This window comes from Narcine bancroftii, chromosome 4 (genome assembly GCF_036971445.1).
Source record: "Narcine bancroftii isolate sNarBan1 chromosome 4, sNarBan1.hap1, whole genome shotgun sequence".
Classification (NCBI taxonomy): domain Eukaryota; kingdom Metazoa; phylum Chordata; class Chondrichthyes; order Torpediniformes; family Narcinidae; genus Narcine; species Narcine bancroftii.
Window position 1 is genome coordinate 68,907,662 of NC_091472.1, and position 21,592 is coordinate 68,929,253.

The following is a 21,592-nucleotide window of genomic DNA, read 5'->3' on the forward strand; positions in this document are numbered from 1 at the left end:
TGAGGGAGATGCACCCTGACAGGAAGATAGAAGGTCCTGGATTGAAGGGAAGGGGTCGGGATCTAAGGTGCAGGTGAATGGCAGTGAGAGAGGGCGGGAAAGGAAAGGGAAGGAAAAGAGAGGTTGGAATGAGGCCAGAAAGATGGGAGAAAGGAAGGGGATGATTTGAAAACAAGGGAGAGAGTTACCATAAATTGAAATTGCCTTTTCTATCTCTTTTCCATCTGTCATCTAAGATAATATAATTTAATAATGGAAATTCAATTCAGCTGTAAATAAAATATCCCCCTCCACAGCATTTCAAGGCTGCATATGGGGTTAATTAAATTGAAACTAGCCAAGTTAAGTTTATTGTCATCTGATTGCATAAGTACAACCAGACGAAACAACATTCTCCGGTCGTCAGTGCAAAACATGCAGACAAACAATACATGTGCAGGACAATTATTCAAAAATACAAAAATAAATAAATAAATATTACTTCATTAATATGACAGTCTTTGATGGTTAGTGTGAGCAGTTCCTTTGGTTGTTCAGCATTCTCACTGTCTGTGGGAAGAAACTGTTCCTCAGCCTGGTGGTGCTGGCTTTGATACTCCTGGATCTCTTTTCAGATGGGAGCAGCTGAAAGATGCTGCGTGCAGGGTGGAAGGGGTCTGCAATGATTTTGCACACCCTCTTCAGACAATGATCCCAGTAGATCAAGTCAGTGGAGGGGAGGAAGACTTCAGTGGTCCTCTCTGCCACTTTTATGATCCTATGGATAGACCTCTGATCTTTTTCTCTGCAGCAACCATACCACACTGTGATGTAGCCGGCCAGGATGCTCTCAATAGAGCTCCTATAAAAGGTTGACATAATAGCTGGTATACTTGCCCGCTTCAGTCTTCTCAGGAAGTGTAGTCACTGTTGCACCTTCCAAACAAGTGAGGAATATTTTGTGATAGATCACTAGTTAAGTGAATTCCAAGGAACTTGATGCTCTCCACTCTCTCTACTACAGAGTAGTTGATATGTAGGGGAGGGTAGTCATTCCTGGTTCTCCTAAAGTCCACAATCATCTCTTTCATTTTGTCCATGTTGAGTCTCAAGTTGTTACACAAGGTTTCCCACCTCTTCTCTGTAGTGCATCCCATCCTTGTTGCTGATAGGCCAACTACTGTTGTGTCATCTGCAAACTTGATGACACCACTGGAGCTGAATCAGGTGAGGCAGATGTGGGTCAGTAACATGAGCACACAACCCTGAGGTGTGCCAGTGCTCAGCACATTGGTGCTCGATGGTCTGCTACCAACCTGGACAGACTGTGGTCTTTCCATTAGGAAGCGGAGAATCCAGTTACAGGGAGGGGTGTCAAGTCCCAGCAAGGACAGCTTCTCCTCCATCCTCTGGGGAATGATCATATTAAATACTGAGCTGAAGGCAATGAAGAACACCTTGGCATATGAGGCGTCATTCTCCAGGTGGGTCAGGACTAAAGACCTTTGTTGGAATCTGAAAAGGTACGTTTTCCAGAGACGAGCCGAGATGCCCTGTCACTGGGAATGCCACAGGGCACAATAAACATGCAAAGTGGATTACAGCTGTGTCAAGCAAAAACAACGCACCTCCAGTTCATCCATCATCTTTGCCAGGATATGGACTAAGAACTAAGTGGTCATGCTGTAGCAATCACTCGAGAATCAATCAGTGTCAAATCATCGCTTACAACAGTTAGAGGTCATTCACCCTTCACCTAATAGGTGTCAGTTTTCCCACCTTCCTCTCGAGCACTTACTTGCCCAGGCTTAGTCCCTTATCCAGTGCTCATCACAAATTTGCCATCTAAATCTCTTGGGGACTTTATGTGTGTTAGTGCCAGTACCTGCAGCAGACTGCTGAAAGGGCCCATCATCTTAGCAGTTACCAGAACACCCCATAAATGATGAGACACCTATGAAGATAGATGAGAAAATGAGTCAGGATACTAGCTACAGGAAGCCTCCTCAAACTCTGCAAATGTACCAAAATATTGTGTGTCAAGATGTTTTGCATATGAGTACGCAGGCCTATGTTTGTGAGTGAGCCCTAGCCAAGGAAAGGTCTTTAGCCAATCTGCTTTTGTCCCACTCTCCTGTTTATGTTTGTGCAATGTTCATGTCAGCCTCTTCAGATCTATTCAGTGACCTCCATCTTCCTCCTCTTCTTGATAGTTGCTCTCTCCTGCTGTGTGCCACTGCACCAAGAGCACCGATGGAAGCCAGGAATGAGCAGCAGATGCACAGGTGAGAGGCCTTTGTGGTTCTGAATATCGGGTAGTTCTTGTGTTGGTACTGTCTGTTGGAAGTATTTTTTGTCATGGGTCACCCTTGCACAGGGTCAATAATTTCAATAAATTAGCTGTTTCAGTTTGCACCTTGCTGCAAAATGGTCAGCGTTAAAAAGAGCACTAGTAAGTAGAGGAAACACTCAACAGCATCTAAACAGCTGTTTGCAAAGTCTCGAACGATTTTGTATATAATAGGGTATCCTCTGGGAAATAAACAGAGAATTGACTATTCATAAAAATTGTCCAAAATTATCTTGGAGGAAGGTATTACAAGATGTCAGGGAGAGTGAATCCCTGATTTTTCTGCAAACAATACTCCCATTGCATACAGCAAATCTTGTTGTTGAAGAAATTTGATTTTCTTTCTCATACTTGTAGCTCCACACAAAGATACAAAAGGTTTTTGTCACAAGCGTGGTCTCCTTCAAATGGTTTCTATATGGTTTTCAAAGCTTTTAGGAAGGCCCCATAAGCCACCCCAGAAACTGTGACCTTATAGTAAGTGGTGGACAATATGCTAAGGCTTATTAAGGCTGAGGAATTAAGCAGGTCAAGAGCAAATTCAACAGAATAATATTCCCAACACATCTCATCAATCCTATCGTACTTAATAAGTTATTATTTTCCAGTTGTATTTAATCATAGCATTGTTAAAAGGCCTTCTAAAAACATGATCTCTACTATCAGGCATGGAACAGTATTACATGACATGGAATTAAGCTGGTTCACGGATTCCCAGGCAGTGTCTCTTTCTGCATCCTAGTCAAATCAATGTTCCATGCATAGTTGGGAAGTGACAGGTTGCAGACCCAATTTGACTATCTGAAGGAGCTGATCAATATCTTCTGGTTTCCCTTCAGCCCCACACTCTTGATCATTGGGCAGTAGGTGCAGAGGATATGTCAATTGGGATATCTCATCATTGGACTGTTTTTAACCCCAAGACAGCTGCAAACATGTCCATACAGAAGGACTTTGAGGGAATTTTCCACCCTTCTGAGGTTACATCTGAATCAGGGTGTCTCTGAAGGCCTCCAGTATTGATGGGTAACACAAGGGCTGGCATGATCCTGAACCCAGATGACTATTTTAAATTGAGTGGTTCTGACATTCAAATAAAATCAAAGCAAAATAAACCATAGTCATAGATGGATTTTGATTCAGGTGATTTTTACCATCTGCGTCCTCGCACCAACCGTCTTTACTATCTTCTTCAGCATGATGCTGAAACAAGCCAATAAAGACTTCAACAATGAAGACGCTGTTTACATCCGGTACCGCAAGGATGGCAGTCTCTTCAATCTGAGGCGCCTGCAAGCTCACACCAAGACACAAGAGCAACTTGTCCATGAACTACTCTTTGCAGACGATGCTGCTTTAGTTGCCCATTCAGAGCCAGCTCTCCAGCGCATGACGCCCTGTTTTGCGGAAACTGCCAAAATGTTTGGCCTAGAAGTCAGCCTGAAGAAAACTGAGGTCCTCCATCCGCCAGCTCCCCACCATGACTACCAGCCTCCCCACATCTCCATCGGGCACACAAAACTCAAAACGGTCAACCAGTTTACCTATCTCGGCTGCACCATTTCATCGGATGCAAGGATCGACAACGAGATAGACAACAGACTCGCCAAGGCAAATAGCGCCTTTGGAAGACTACACAAAAGAGTCTGGAAAAACAACCAACTGAAAAACCTCACAAAGATTAGCGTATACAGAGCAGTTGTCATACCCACACTCCTGTTCGGCTCCGAATCATGGGTCCTCTACCGGCATCACCTACGGCTCCTAGAACCATCCTCAACATTCATTGGAATGACTTCATCACCAACATCGAAGTACTCGAGCTGGCAGTGTCCGCAAGCATCGAATCCATGCTGCTGAAGACCCAACTGCGCTGGGTGGGTCACATCTCCAGAATGGAGGACCATCGCCTTCCCAAGATCGTGTTCTATGGCGAGCTCTCCACTGGCCACCAAGACAGAGTTGCATCAAAGAAGAGGTACAAGGACTGCTTAAAGAAATCTCTTGGTGCCTGCCACATTGATCACCGCCAGTGGGCTGATATCGCCTCCAACTGTGCATCTTGGTGCCTCACAGTTCGGTGGGCGGCAACCTCCTCTGAAGAAGACCGCAGAGCCCACCTCACTGACAAAAGACAAAGGAGGAATAACCCAACACCCAACACCCAACCCCAACCAACCAATTTTCCCTTGCAACCGCTGCAACCATGCCTGCAACCATGTCAGTCACCAACGAGCCTACAGCAGACGTGGACATACCCCTCCATAAATCTTCGTCCGCGAAGCCAAGCCAAAGAAAAAAAGAATATCAAATAGAAGTTCAGAAAGATTATTTGGGAAGAAAACAGGAAATGATAACATGAAGAATGGCTTAGGCAAGTTGCCTAGATCAGTGGTTCTCAAGTTTTATTTTTCCACTCACATACAACCTTAAGTAATCCCTTTTAACTGCAGACCATCTATGGCATAGGATACCATAGGTGCTCTGTGGTTGGGAAGGTATTATTTAAGGTGGTATATGAATGGAAAGAAAAAGGTTAAGAACCCCCTGCCCTAGATATATTTAAGGGGAAGTCTCTGTGAGAGATTGAAGCAGAGATTAAACCCAATGCAGAGGAGTTGGGGGACAGGCTATAAGGAGTGGATGTGATGATAAGAATTAACTGGGTAGAATCTCCTATTTCTGCACTTTATGCTCAAGGCTATTTTTGTTCATGGTGGTAATGCAGCAGTTTAATTACTAGATCAGTAACCCCGAGGCCTGAATTTAAATCCAACGATGACAACTGTTCATTTAATAAACTGGTATTGAGAAAACTAGGAAAACTGCAAAAAACTAAAAATCCAGTTCCTCCCCACCTATATCCAGGACACTTCACACTCCCACCATCACTTCAACAACTTACAGTTTCCTGAATTCGATCACCTTACATTTATCATTAATATCCAATCCCTATACAGCTCCATTCCTCATACTGAAACCCTCAAAGCCCTTAGTTTCTTTCTTGACAACAGATCCCAACCACTCCCCCTCCTCCTCCGGCTAGCAAAAATTGTCCTTACCCTCAATAATTTCTCCTTTGATTTATCCCACTTTCTCCAAGTTAAAGGGGTAGCCATGGGTACCTGTATGGGTCCCAGCTATGCCTAGCTTTCTGTTGGCTATGTGGAGCAATCAATGCTACAAGCCTACACAGGCAAACCCCCTCAAATCTTTTTCTGCCGTATCAGTGACTATTTTGGTGCTGTCTCATGTACCCATGATGAGCTCGTTGACTTCATCCACTTTGCTGCCAACTTCCACCCTGACCCCAAATTCACTTGGACCATCTCTAGCAAAACTCTCCCTTTCCTCGATCTCTCTGTCTCCATCTCAGTAGACAAACTCTCGACAGACATCTTCACAAATTCATGAACTCCCATAGCTACTTCAACTACACCTCTTCCCAACCTGTAAGAATTCCATTCCATTGTCTCAATTCCTCCATCTCCATCACATCTGCACCCAGGATGAGGACTTCCATGCCAGATCATCAGAGATGTCCTCCTTCTTCAAACATTTTGGCTTTCCCTCTACCACCATCAACTCGGCGCTCACCCCCATATCCTTCATTACGCACACATCTGCCCTGGCCCCTTCCACCCCCATACACAACAAAGACACCAGCTTCTGCATCCAACACTTCCTCCTCCACCATTTTTGTTACCTACTACATGATCCCACCTCTAGACACATTCTCCCCATTCCTCCTCTCTCCACCTTCTATGGGGACCGCTCATTTGAGACTCCCTTGTCCACTCCTACCTCCCCACCAATGGTCCTCTTTGGACCTACCCCTCTGACCATAGGATATGGTCCACTCGCTCCATCTCCTCCCTCAGTACAATTCTGGGCCCCAAATAGTCCTTCCAAGTGAAGCAACATTTCACATGTGAATCTGCAGGGGTCATCTTCTGCATCCGATGCTCCCGCTGTGGTACATCGGAGAGGAGATGGTTTTGTTGAGCACCTCAGCTCTGTCCACCGCAATAACGTGGATCTCCCTGTGGCTATCCATATCTATTCTCCTTCCCATTCCCTTATTGTCATGTCTGTCTATGGTCTCATGTACTGCCAGACTGAGACCACCCATAAAATGGAGGAGCAATACCTTATCTTCCGACTGGGCAACCTCCAATCAGATGGTATTACTATCGACTTCTCTGGCTTTCATTAAATCCCAGTCCCCCCCCCCCCCCCACCCACCCCCTTCTTTCCCTCTCATCTCTCAATTCCCTGTCTCTTTTCACACAGACATGATAAATTCTACCTAGTCCTTTATAATATCAAATTAACACCTTTTGTTGGTCTGGATTCCTCCCCCACTGTTTGAATTCTGAGACATTGTGAGGTTTCCTGCTTCTGCCTTTTCTGATATTTCATTGAATAAAGTCTCAGGCCTGAAACATCAGTAATATATCTTTGTCTCCTAGAGATGCTGAAAAGACCGGCTCAGTTCCTCCAGCATCTCAGTGTTTTTACTACAATGTTATATCAACCTATGTAAACCTACCACAGACAATCTAGCCCAGTGGTTCTCAACCTTTTTCTTTCCACTCACATGCCACTTTAAGAATTCCCTATGCCATCTGTGCTCTGTAATTAGTAAGGGATTGCTTAAGGTGGTATTGGGGAGAAAGATAACATTTGAAACCACTATTTTAATCATACCTAATTAACTGGTTATGTGCACGGTTTCATAACTCCAATGGAAATAGGCCAAGGCCAATTTTTTGCAAACAAAATATTTCAGTAACAATTGGGTCTAGAGCAATGGTTCTCAACCTTCCCTTCCCACCCACATACCACGTTAAGCAATCCCTTAATCACAGAGCACTTATGGCATAGGGAATACTTAAAGTGGTATGTGAGTGGAAAGAAAAAGGTTGAGAACAACTGATCAAACCCTTCCCAACCACACATCCATGATCCTTTGCCATCTTGACCGAGCCTGGCCTGTATGTGACTTCAGAAATATCTGATGTGGTTGATTCTGAAATGCCCCAGCAAGCTATAAAGTCCAAAGGCAATTGGGGGTGGATAATAAATGCTGGAATTGCCAGGGATGACCAAATCCCCCAAAAAAATAAAAATATAATCAGTCTCAATGGAAGCAAACTGCCACCCTAAAATTGAAAACAGCTGAAATTTTATGAAATGTCTACATTTTCCAAAAGTGTTGACTTCCTTACCATTGTTATGCAAATATTGTACTTCAAAACCACCAGTATTGCAATATTTGAATAATTCAGGGGTATAGTGAAACAAGCAAGTCATCTGTTATGTATGTGCTACATTTTATTTCCCCAAAAGCCATGCACAGAATGCTGGAGTTTCCATTTTTTTAAAAGTGCGCGACATTTAGATGCAAATTCATCTTTGAACCTGAGACTTATCATTCTGCTATATCTCTGTTCAAAAAATTCATGATGGGCAACATTTGTATCCCACAGCTTAAAAGAACAAGGCTCAAGTCTTCTGGGGATTAGGAAAAGAACGTTCTCATGTTTTTTTTTAAAACTGTGCACTCCCCAGAGTTTAAAATTTAACAGCTAAGCATTTTAGTGGTTTGGAAAATTTACATACCAAATGATTAGTTAAATTTTAAAGGGACTAACGCACCTTGTGATTCATTTCATTGCATGCATCTAAGAAAAATTTTCCCACCTAAAACTTCAACCTCCAAACATCTGTTGCTAGATTAATTTAAGGCAAGTGTATCACTGCTCTTTAACAGCAAACATGGCAGCCAAGGTAAAGTTAACAATCCTTTAGAAAAACATTCTTGCAGTAATGTCAAAATATTAAAATTAGATTGGACAAAAGACAATTCCACTACTATCCAATATGGCCCGCCATATTTTCCTGATGCAACCATTTTCATTTCTCAGCCCATTATAGTTACCATTTCTGTCACAGCGTATCTTACGTGGCATGTTTGTAATAACCTCTATCCTTCAGAAAGATCTTAACTTCAACGGAAACAAGTCTGAGCAATTGAATTTAATCAATTCTCTTACTCCCCCCCACCCCACCAATTTTGTATCAATATATCCATACCTAAGAAGATTGACCAAGATCTGTGCGCATCTATTTAAAATGGCATGAACCAGGATATATTACAATCCATAAAAAATAAAATTATGCTTTACTGTTTTTTACACAAAAGTGGTAAAGAGACATATGTATTTTCATTCAAAATATTTCTCCATGGCTTTGTTTTCCCAATTTAAATTTTTGATTTATTTTGATATACAGTATTGCTGCAGCAAAATACGGAACATAAATCACCATGCTCGATTGTTGAATGTGATTAATTTAGCCCCAATCTAAAAAAAACAATTCTCCATTATCTCTTTCTAACTCTGATCAGGAGCCAATGTTCAATTCAATTGGATCCTATCTGAACTAACATAGAACAGAGAACATTGAAAACTGCAGTACAGCTGTGCTGACCTAAACACCTACTCTACTAACTGCTTTACATTTCCCATCCTGTATAACCCTCCATTTTCTCAATTCCATGTACCTTAAAATGAAGGCCCCTCATGTTAGCCATTTTATCCCTGGGAGAAACCTTCTGAATCATTCAGCCCACCATGTAGTACCTTGTCAAAGGCCTTGCTAAAATCCATATAGTCAATATCCACCACCCTGCCTTTGTCAGTCTTCTTTGTCACCTTTTTGAAAAGCTTAATTTTGTGAGCCACAATTTCCCACGCACATGCTAACTAAAGAAAACCTTGAAATAGTAATGTAATGCTATTACCTTTAAAGTCATCCCATTTTTAAATATTATTCTTAGGGACAAAATAAAATTCCACAGACAAAATAAAATTTCCTGGACCAACATATTTGTTCAGTAGTAATTAAACCTTTCTACATAAATAAAAACTCAGTTGGACTTCATTAAACAGGGTGTAACATTGACAGTGACTTCTACAGTGGTAAGAGAGCATTAAAAATTAAAGATATCATAATCTTAAGATTTAATGTTGTTATGAAACTTGGGCGCCTTATTATCTTTCTCCAAGTTGGAATCACTTTGTTCATACATGTCAAATTTCAACCTTGCTTAGAGGAAGGGGTTTTGAAATTTTTCTTTTGGGTTTTTTTTTTGCTGTTAAATTTTGTTTTATTGTCATGGTGTTCTGGATTTCCTTATTTTGAGAATACCATATAATGTTTTTTTTTCTGGATCTTGTATATTTGTACTGTTGAATCATTTATATTGTAAAACATTAATAAAGATATTCTAAAAAGAAAAATTAAAGTTCAGCACCAAGATTATATGATGCTTTTTCAGCAAATACTTAAATAGTGCACCCTGTGTAAAACCAGACATTGCTGACAGGGACATCCAGATCTCTGTTTCTCTGTGCATGCGCAGAGACTAGAAGTTGCTGTCATTTTCAGGGCACTAACTATGAGCTTTGCTTGTTTTGCCATCTTTACACAAAGGTAACTAAGGCCATTGTAAAGATGGCAGTGATAATACTTCAAACATTTCAAATGTGAAGTTCAGAAACATTTGCTGAAATATGTTCCCAAGTTTTCAACATTAAAACAAGGAAATTACGCTGTAAAATCAAAAGAAGGAATTTTAAAAGCCCACCTCAGCTAGCTCAGCTGAGAATGAATGTTCTGCAGATTCACTCTGCTCATCAGTTACAGCAGGAAAGGTAACACCATATCCTTTCCCAAATTAATATAAGTGAGCATAAGACTCCTGAGCTTCACAGCTCAACTGCTGGTGCACTCCATGGATAATCGACTTTCCTTGCCAGAACTACCAATTTAGTTCAATTTCTAAAGGTTAGCTTTGCGGTGTTCTGAGAAGGATAGCACCCCCTATCACCCTTCCCCACACCACACATCCACCAACCATTACTTTCCTACAGTTAGGCTCATTTCCCACAGTATATGAAAATCACAAAAACTCTACATGGTGGCAATCAGAAATGAGAAAAGAGGAAGTGCTTGCAACACTCCGCCAGTCAGGCAGCATCAGTGAAAATAAATAATCAAAGTTAACATTTCAGTTCAAAGACCATACATTAGATTCCACATATAACCATATCTTTTCTTTTTCTTTGGCTTGGCTTTGCGGTCGAAGATTTAGGGAGGGGTATGTCAATGTCTGCTGCAGGCTCGCTGGTGATTGACAAGTCCAATGCGGGACAGGCAGGCACGGTTGCAGCAGTTGCAAGGGAAAATTGGTTGGTTGGGGTTGGGTGTTGGGTTTTTCCTCCTTTTTCTTTTGTCAGTGAGGTGGGCTCTGCAATCTTCTTCAAAGGAGGTTGCTGCCCGCTGAACTGTGAGGCACCAAGATGCATGGTTGGAGGCGATATCAGCCCACTGGCGGTGGTCAATGTGGCAGGCACCAAGAGATTTCTTTAAGCAGTCCTTGTACCTCTTCTTTGGTGCACCTCTGTCTCAGTGGCCAGTGGAGAGCTCGCCATAGAACACGATCTTGGGAAGGTGATTGTCCTCCATTCTGGAGATGTGACCCACTCAGTGCAGTTGGGTCTTCAGCAGCATGGATTCGATGCTTGCGGACTCTGCCAGCTCAAGTACTTCGATGTTGGTGATGAAGTCATTCCAATGAATGTTGAGGATGGAGCGGAGACAGTGCTGATGGAAGTGTTCTAGGAGCTGTAGGTGATGTCGGTAGAGGACCCATGATTCGGAGTCGAACAGGAGCATGGGTATGACAACGGCTCTGTACACGCTGATCTTTGTGTGTTTCTTCAGGTGGTTGTTTTTCCAGACTTTTTTGTGTAGTCTTCCAAAGGCGCTATTTGCCTTGGCAAGTCTGTTGTCTATCTCTTTGTCGATCCTTGCATCAGATGAAATGGTGCAGCCGAGGTAGGTAAACTGGTTGACTGTTTTGAGTTCAGTGTGCCCAATGGAGATGTGGGGGGGGGGGGGGGGGAGGCGCTGGTGGTCATGGTGGGGAGCTGGCTGATGGACGACCTCAGTTTTCTTCAGGCTGACTTCCAGGCCAAACATTTTGGCAGTTTCCGCAAAACAGGACGTCAAGCGCTGAAGAGCTGGCTCTGAATGGGCAACTAAAGCGGCATCGTCTGCAAAGAGTAGTTCATGGACAAGTTGCTCTTGTGTCTTGGTGTGAGCTTGCAGGCGCCTCAGATTGAAGAGACTGCCATCCTTGCAGTACCGGATGTAAACAGCGTCTTCATTGTTGAGGTCTTTATTGGCTTGTTTCAGCATCATGCTGAATAAGAGAGTAAAGAGGGTTGGTGTGAGGACGCAGCCTTGCTTCATGCCGTTGTCAATGGAAAAGGGTTCGGAGATCTCATTGCGGTATCTGACCCGACCTTGTTGGTTTTCATGCAGTTGGATAACCATGTTGAGGAACTTGGGGGGGCATCCAAGGCGCTCTAGTATTTGCCAAAGCCCTTTCCTGCTCACGGTGTCAAAGGCTTTGGTGAGGTCAACAAAGGTGATGTAGAGTCCTTTGTTTTGTTCTCTGCACTTTTGTTGGAGCTGTCTGAGGGCAAAGACCATGTCAGTAGTTCCTCTGTTTGCGCGAAAATGAAGCCGTTGAACAACTGTTGGAGATAATTGAAAATCGAAGAAGTAAAGGAGAGGAGCTAGCAAGGTCCTGTTGCTGCCACCGCCGGAGGCCCGAGGACCCGCTGCCACCCGGGGGGGCCCGAGTTCCTGCCTGAATCCTCCTGAGGTAACGGCCACATCGCGGGGAGAGACAGCCAGCCGAGACCGGGCCTGCCCGCACCGCTGCCTGAACACCGAACACAGGCCACCGTCGCCAGGCAAACCCCGGCAGCCCGCACAGCCTGACCGTTGGCAGCTGAGCCCCGGGCCGGGAGCGGTCAATGAGAACAAGCACAATACTATGTCTACATAACACGACCAGTCTCTTTCCACTCTAGTCTAAACACTAACAACTGTGAACTCCATTGCAGAGTTCTCTCCAGTCTTAAAAATAACCATATAAACATATAACAATTACAGGCCATATAGGCCCTTCTAGTCCACACCAATTTAAGTGAACTCCACTAGTCCCACCTACCTGCTTCCTGCCTATAACCCTCCAATCCCCTCACATCCATGCTCTAATCCAACCTCCTCTTAAATGACAAAATTGTCCCTGCTGCAACCACCTCTCCGGAAGGTCATTCCACTCAGCCACCACTCTCTGAGTGAAGAAGCTTCCTCTTACGCTACTTCTAAACTTTTGCCCCCTAACACTTAGCTTATGACCCCTCATTCCAATCTCGCCTACCCTCAAGGGGAATAGCCTATTCACATCTATCTAGCCCACTCATAATTTTATATACCTCTATCAAATCCCCCCTCAACCTTCTACACTCCAATGAATAAAGACCCAGTCTACTCAGTTGTTCTCCGTATTCTAGATACTGCAATCCTGGCAACATTTTAGTAAATCTGTTAAATAATTTGAAGTAAAATAATCAAAACTTTAAAAATGAAACAATATATGAAACTAATGTGCAATTATCGTCCAATCAAAATCAGCATCCAAATAAATGTTGTAAGGCTACAGGCATTGTAAAGTTCAGAGCCAGACATTAAAGTCATCCTATGCCACAGGATGTCGGTGGTCTTTCCCTGTCCTCTGCCTGTGCTGATGAGGGTGTGTGGATGCCAGCATCTGCCCCCCTTCTCAGCAGAATCGCAGTAGTCAAAGACAAAGGAAGATGTCCCAGCAGTGAAACAGGAAACATGAACCTGAAACATTTGACCATATGGTAAGACAGTAAAGTGAATCATCCTTAAAGCACATGCATGAACTACAAATACCACCAGTCAAAGAGATGACTCTTCTTCCAAAGAGTAAAATATGATCACAAGGACATTTTATTGAACAATAATAAATGCATTAAAAAATAAGCACAAGTAGCTTTGACAAATTACATCTGGGAGTCCAGTCATTTCACCATAATTTACAGATAGTTGGATTTTGTTTTTGTCTCCAAAGTCTGCAGTAGAAATTCATGAGAAATATTTTAATTTAGCCCTTTCAAGTTTAAAGCAACATGCATGAACCCAATATATTGAAAATAATAGATTCTAAATTAAAAATTTAAATTTAGACATACAGCCCAGTAACGGGCCCTTCCGGTCCACAAGCTCATGCCACCCAAGTACACCAATTAAACTAGTATCCATTAAACTAGTATACCGTACATTTTGAAGGGTGGAAGGAAATGTGAGCACCTGGAAGAAAGCCATGCAGACACGGGGAGAACGTACAAACTCCTTACAGAAAACACCGCATTCGAATCCCGATGCGGTAAAAGTGTGGCCCTAACTGCTACAATAACTGTGCTGCCCATTTTTCTTCCTGTTTTTTAAGCAGAAGAAAATTTCACCAAATGTCTGACATTTCCACACAAGGGAGGAATAGAAACACATATTTGGGACTAGTGTGGTTTCCCAATCTTGATTTCTGCTTTTCCTATCCATACACCTGAATGGAGGCCAACTCCCTAAGATCCTATGAAAAGATGGAAGACCTCATCTTTGGTTAATGGCTGCCAATTGTCATACTCCTTCCCAAATCTGTATGAAACAAATGAAATGTTAGAATAAAATTACTAGGACAGGAAAACAATGGACAAAGGCATGTTATGATCTGAAATGAACCTGCTGCAGAGATTTGGAATGATCAAGTATTGACACACTCTGGTTAAAGACTGCACCATGACCATTACCAGCCAAGGTAGTCAGGTTGCCTGCAAGAGGACATAAACTAAACTGTGGTGGTCTTCCTTGCAATGCTCCATCTAGTGGCTCAGAAAGAAGCCGGAAATTTGTTCCCAAATGAAGTAAATAGCCAAGTTCAAGAACCAGGCAGCCCGGGTCTTAAAATGTATCACCTTGCTCAGTTCTTTCAACTTAGAAGGGGAGATGAAACTCACAATTATGGGGCATTGTACAGCTCCAGAATCTGATCTAAATTGAAATTTTGCAACGAAAAGGTGAGTATTTTTGCACTGCAGGACACTACGGGTTAAAGAAACAATATTGCATTTCTTATTATGTATATATATTTAACAGCTGAGTCAAATCATATCTGTGTTAGGTTATTCCCTGCTGCTTTCTGCTTTTGTGGAAGGCATTTGAAATAAAATTAATCAAAGTTGTTGACAATTTCTGTATAAATTGTTCCCTGTTTCCTATAATGGGTATCATAACATTTTTTACAAAATATGACGCTTAAACTTCTCTCAAAACAGGCAGACTGATTAAGCATGAAGGTATTGAATTTTATTTTTTTCCCATTCTGATAATAACAAATTTGAATTCAGATGGCTCGTGTGTGAACTCTAAGATAAGGAATAATGAGAAAATGAAATACGCATTACAGGTTAGATCTAGTTGTGACAGTCATATTTTAATGGTTCACATCTGGCCAGCTATAATTCCAGTTCACTGACTTAAACAGATTTATGATCGTAAGTCACATAGGAAACCAGTTCAGATTCATGAACTCCCTTCTTTGTAAAGTCACTCCAGATTGTTTAATATTTTAAGAGTCTAATTGGTTTCAATGTAGAGTATTTAAGTTTTGCAAAGATGATGGAACACAGTTATATTTGGTTTAAATGAAGTCCAGGCATGTAGAACAGTAGAAGAATGTTCCAATCCTTTCTTCTACCTTCAGTGGGCATACCAATTTTACAACGATAGAGCTGGGAGAATATTCCAAATGAGGCATAGGACCAATTTGAAAAGTTGAAGGAACTGAGGCCTTTCCTTGGGAAGACATCCACTATTGAACCCCTCCCTGGGATAGTCAACTATTGACAGCTGAGATATAAAACCACAACAACCATGCAACAAAAAGGTCACTTTGCATAACCAAGGCAAACACGTGCCAGTAGGTGAACACACAGACTCTTTTATCCAGAAGAGGAGTATCAGAAACCAGCAAACACAGGTTTAAGGTGAGTGTGATGTTTTGTTTTATTACAATAAAGAAACTTGGGTTCTTTTTTAAAACAACTAGATTTATTAACTAAGCAAAACAGCACTAATAACAAAACATATACATGCCAGACGTCATGTGAAACCATCCATCTTGAATCTACCCAAGATGCAGCATTCTCCAGATGCCACATACTCCATCTCTGACTCCTTCTGGTGGTAGCACTCTATTACTACATCCCCTTTCCTTGAAATGGACATACATGACACACTAATACAGTTTTCTTTCAATTTGTTCAAATGTAACATGAACATCAGCAGCAGAAACTTTTAAGCATGCAGTTCTTTTCCTTTTATAGATTCATTCTGTCAGGTTCTTTGACAACTCACGTGGACCTTCTTAACACAGGTGCTTGTGTAGGCTCTGCTGATCCACTACTGTTTAGTGCTTCCTCAGTTTCTCAACAGGCTGAATCCTCTGCATTTATCTGTTCCTGCAGTATCTCGGGTGTTTTCAGCAGGTTCCTTCAATTCTTCCTCAGTATTTGACCATCTTCTGTTCTGACAGTGTAGGATCTTGGATTTACGTCTCCCAAAACAGTAGCCTTTCTATCCCAAGTGTTGGAATATCTGAGTCTCATTGTGTCATGAACCAGTGCCCTAAGCTTCTTGTTTTCCTTTTGTCTCCCTTGTAAAGGCTTTTGTTTCCTTTCGCCATCTTCAGTATCTCAGTTCTTGTTTGGGTCTGCAGCATAGGGAAATGTGGTGTGTGGTCTACATCTCATCAGAAGCTCAGTGGGTGACGTGCCATGTTCAAGTGGTGAAGGTCTGTAACTCAATAGAGCTAGATACGGATCTGAATCACTGTCTAGTGCTTTCTTGAGCAACTGTTTAACTATGTGAACTCCTTTCTCTGCTTTGCCGTTTGACTGGGATGCAAAGGACTAGAAGTCACATGTCAGAAATCATACTCTTCTGCAAAGTTATGGAATCACTACAACTGTAGAATGGTCCATTGTCACTGTCGACAATTTGAGGAATTTCCTGTCTTGCAAAGTTTGATTTCATATTTTGGATCACACAAGCTGCAGACCTGTTAGGAACCAGCACAATCTCAGGATAGTTCGATAGATAGTCAATACCAACAAGTAATTCTTTCCATCCACGTAGAACAGATCAGTCCCAACTTTCTGCCATGGTTTTGCTGGTACGTCAGTTAATATCATGGGTTTGTCTGTCTGCTCTGCATGATGTTTCAAACAGTTCTCAAAGCTTTTTGTTGCATGGTTGTTGTGGTTTTATACCTCAGCTGTCAATAGTTGACTACCCCAGGGAGGGGTTCAATAATGGGTGTCCTCCCAAGGAAAGGTCTCATTTCCTTCAACTTTTCAAATTGGTCCTATGCCTCATTTGCAATGATTGAGAATGACAATTCTGCTCTGTCTGAGTAGAAGCTCATTAACAAGACTCAGCTCAACTCTGATGTTGTAGTATGGCTGACATTCACCTTTAGGCCATCCTTCATTCAGATTCTTGATGACCTTCTGTAGAACTGTGTGTTTTTCTGTTTCACCTTTGATCTGCTTAGATTTCAGAAGCAATTCAGTGATCAGATTCACATGGAGATTCACATCTGTCTCTGGGAACTCTCATTGTGTGCTTTACTCTGTGTCATTGCCCTGCATAACACATCAGCTAACACAATGTTTTCCTGGTGTGTACTCCAATTCAAAGTCATAACGTTGCAGCTTATCATCAGTCTTTGGATTCTCAGAGACATTTCACTGAGATTTTTCTTTATTATGGCTATTAATGGCTGTGGTCTGTCTGTGCCATGAATGTTGGTAGACCATACACTTAACTGTGGAATTTCTCAAGTCTCTAGACCAGATCTAGACACTCTTTCTCGATCTGTGAATATCGACATTCAGATGTTGTCATCGTCCTTGATGCTTATGCTACTGGCCTCCAATCTTCTCCTATAGCCTGAAGTAGTATGGCACCTGTTCCTTCTTTTGAAGTATCTGTGAATATTTTCATCTTTCTGGATGAATCAAGGAAAGTCAAATGTACTGTTTCTGTAGTTAGAATGGTCTTCAGTCATCCCATTTTTCCTCATGATTGTCTGTTCACTTGAATTCACATTTGTCCTGTAATAACTTTCTCAGCTACATTGTCTTGGAATACAGGGTTGGTATAAATTTACCAGTGAAATTGATCATTCCCTGCATTCTCAATACGCCTTTTTTGTCAGTGGGTCTGGGCATCTGCTTTCACCTTGCTCTTGTCTGGCTCCACACCTGCCTCTGACAGTTTATCTCCCCGAAAGGTGATTTCTGTAACATCAAACTGACATTTTTCTGTTTAACTTTAATCCATACTTCTGGGCGTGTTGTAGCACTTTGATGATCCTCTCGTGTTGTTTTTTTTCTGTGGATCCCCACTGGATCATGCCATCCATGTGCACACATACCCTATTTATGCCTTTTATGATGTTCTCCATTGTCCTGTGAAACACTTCCGGAGCTGAGGAAATTCCAAAAGGCATCCTCAGACAGGAGTATCAGCCAAACGGTGTATTAAATCTACAGTATTTTGTGTTATCATCACACAGTTTTATTTTCCAGAAGCCCTGGGATGCATCTAACTTAGTGAAAATCTTTGCACCAGCCATCTCACTCATAATTTCATCCCTGGATAGAATCTGATAATGTTCCCTCTTTATATTGGCATTTAAGTCTTTTGGGTCCATGCACACATCTAGGTCACCGTTGAATTCACCCATTCTGTGGCTCCTCCACTTTCTTTATGACTCCTAGTGTCGTCATTCGATCAAGTTCCTGCTTGAGCTTTTCTTTTAGTGGTGCTGGAACCCGCCTCGGTGCATCCTCTAATGGCTGTGCATCCTCTTTTAACTGTATCTTATAGGTGAATGAAGATGTCAGGAAATTGATCCAGTATTTCCTCTACACTGTTCTGGTCACTATTAATATAATACACCTTCTTGACTAGGTTTAAGTTTACATATGCTTTGTCACCAAGCAGTGAATAGTGACTACTGTGAACCTGAGGTGGTGCTCTTTATCTTTAACTTTCACATTGAGTTTACATGTACCTTTCATGTCAATGCTCTGTCCATTGTTTGCTTTGAGCAGTACAGGATTTGCATGGATGTACGGCTTTATCTTCATTGCCCTGATGTTGCAATCAGGGATGAAATTGACCTTTGCCTTGTCTAACTTGAAAGGAATATTTGTTCCATTTGTATGCAGTGACACAATCCATTTATCCTGCTCAACACTGTTCACCTCCTGTATCACCACACCTACGAAAATTGTATCACTGAGAGCAGTTACTTCTATAGTGTGTACAGTGTCTTCATTAGTGTGTACAGTTTTTACTTATGTTTAGTTTCCCTTTGGAAAAACAGTCCTTTGCATAGTGATTATGTCCTTTGCACTTATTACAGACTTTCCTATAAGATGGGCATTGCTTTGGCACATGTTTAGTGCCACAATGTTTACAATTGAATGTCTCTCCATCTTTTTGTTGGTTTCTGTGTCTCATATTTTGTTTGTATGTGCATCCAGGCCCTATGGCTATGGCTATGCCTTAATTTTCACTAGCTTTTACACTATCACTGAACCTTTTCACTCTAGATAAGGTAAGATCTGTCTCTCACAGCAACCTCTCTCTTACTTTCTCATCATTAATCCCGAACACAATTTGATACAGATCATTGAATCTTGCAGCAATACAAAATTACATCCTCTTGCTTTTAAGCTTGTTAAAAAAGTATCAAAGCTCACTCTGTGCTTCCATATGCACGATCAAAAAACACACCTCTCAAAGGTTTCTTTGTTTTTTGGTGAATAGTATTCATCAAGCATCTCAATAACCTTGTTAAATTTTCTCTGTCTTCTGCCTCAGCAAAAATAAATGTGTTGAATACCTTTAATGCCTGAGGTACCGCCAAGGTAAGAAGCAATGCGATCTTCCATGTATCCGGTTCGCTATTGCAGACACAGCATAAAGCTTTGTTTAAACACCCTCCACTCATGGTCGATATATCCAGTCCATTTTACAGCACTAGGATTTTTTAAACTCTCAATATTTTCACTGCTGTTATCGACTGTTAGTTACTCACTATACACACTGTATGTTTCTTTTTTTTTCATTCACTCCTGTACCCAGCAGAACTTGGCTGTTTCTTCCACTCTTAGCTGTTTCTTCTACTCTTGATCTTTCTTTTATTACAATAAAGAAACTTGGGTTATTTTTAAAACAACTAATATATTAACTAAGCAAACAGCAGTAAGAACAGAACATATACATGCCAGATCTCATGTGGAGGCATCCATCTTGAATCTACCCACGAAGCAGCCACACACTCCATTTCTGACTTCTCCTGGCAGTAGCATTCTATGACTACATTGAGGAGGGAGAGATTTAATAAGAACCTGAGGGTAATGATTTTACACAGAGGGTGATTGGTGTATGGAACAATTTGAGGCATGTACTATTGTAATGCTTAAGAAACATTTAGATGGATGCTTGAACAGGATATCTGCCAAACATAGGCAGGTGGGACTACTGAAGGTGGGATAGTTTGGTTGGCATAAGCAGATTGGACCCAAAGATCTGTTTCCATGCTGTATGACTCTGCAAACTTCTCGCTACTAACATTGGTAGTCTGAAGTGTCCTCAACTTCAGTGGTGAGCCCGACCCATGACAGTATTTCAAAATACACACTGACGAAGTCTTGACACTGAAGATCACCCGCAAGCTTGAACAGCCAGTAAAGCCATGTAGCCAACTTTACAAGCATTTTCATTTCTTGATAACTTTCCATGTCTCTATATGTCTTGGATATTCATGTTTATTTAAAAATTATTAAAAATGAGGGTAAATTGCTTTACATTTTTTCTTTAAGACAAAATTTGACATCAGTAAAACAATTTAAAATAATTAGTTTATTATTAATAAGTAAATTAATTAAAATGTTAAGTACACTCACAATGCTATTGCCTGAAGAACATGTAAATTCACATGCATAAAATCTATATCTTCATATGTGAGCTTCTTTTATAGCCTGTCTGCATCTATCCTGACTAAGCATCCCCAGGCCTAAGACAATATTTGCATAGCATCTGAAGTGAGTGCATGCACTGGCATGCTTGGACTGACCAAAAAAGGTTTGGTTTGTGGGCAATATACTAGTAGACTTAAAAAATGACATGAATGCACAAAAATAAGTGATAACTACAAAAAAAAGTACGTGATAGGAAAATTTAAGGTAATTTTCATGATCAGCAGCCCAAAATCCATAAAAAACACTCATAAGTCTTCAGGAAGCAAAATTTTCATGTCCAGTGTAATTAACAAGATTGAACTAAAGTAGTTAAAACAGAAATTTGGCTTCTTTTTTCCTTCTTTATCAATGTGTCTGAGAGTTGATTGCCCAGTGTAAAGGCTGGATAACCCCAAAAAAGGTATGGCAACACTGGGCTACAACCTGTATCCAGTGGCAGGCTGACCTGAGACATTCACCATTCTAAGTTTGGAACTTGCACAATGGAATTTACAAGTTCAATTTAAACTAGTTCTATTCAGAACCATTGGCTTTTACCAGCAAGATCAGGACCATAATGTACAATGGATCCCAGAGAGCCTTATTAAATTCAAAGTTTAATAAAAAGTAAATTGAGTAAAATTAACAAATGAATGAAACAGCATTAGTCCAGGTGTGGGAGTTATTTCTAATTCTCTTACCCTGTGCCCTTTCAATTTATTCCAAAGGAAACCTGTTCTAATGAGGAACATTTCTTAAGAGTTCTACAATCTTTACACACAATGCACTCTTATAATAGCCTCATTTTTAACCTTTGTAAATGCTAATCTGTCAACCCTGGTCATCTAAATAGGTCAGTTAAGGTCCTCATTATTCGCTAAGTGCTCAACTCCACATAATATAAATGTCAGATCTCTATATTTTGAAAGCATTCTATTTAAAAACATGAAATAAATCAGCTAATTTTAGTTTGGTTATAGAATATTTTATTAAATTGAAATGGGTAAGAGTAATCAGTTGCTTAATCTGTACAGGTAGTAAAAGGGGTTCAGGCTGATGTTAAGAATAATCATTGTTCAGATTGTGGAAAGCGCAAAGCTTCCATAATTGTGAGCAGCCTGTTCCATGTGAACACTCTCACAAATTAATTTTGTCAAAGTTTCTAGTTTGAAAATCAATAGTTTTTACGTACATGACATAATTGATATGGAAGCTT

At 41.2% G+C, this 21,592-nt stretch overlaps 1 long non-coding RNA gene across 2 annotated transcripts in view; it reads left to right on the forward strand.

Annotated features, from left to right (window-relative positions):
* Positions 1–1,230: 1,230 nt before the first annotated feature.
* LOC138759867 (uncharacterized) overlaps positions 1,231–21,592 on the forward strand; it is a 34,670-nt gene continuing 14,308 nt past the window's right edge. Inside the window, exons 1-3 of one of the 2 annotated variants that reach the window (XR_011355175.1) lie at positions 1,231–1,502; positions 2,193–2,264; positions 15,042–15,324. This is a non-coding gene — a long non-coding RNA (uncharacterized lncRNA). The remainder of the gene's footprint in view (positions 1,503–2,192; positions 2,265–15,041; positions 15,325–21,592) is intronic. The other variant, XR_011355174.1, reaches the window with a different exon arrangement.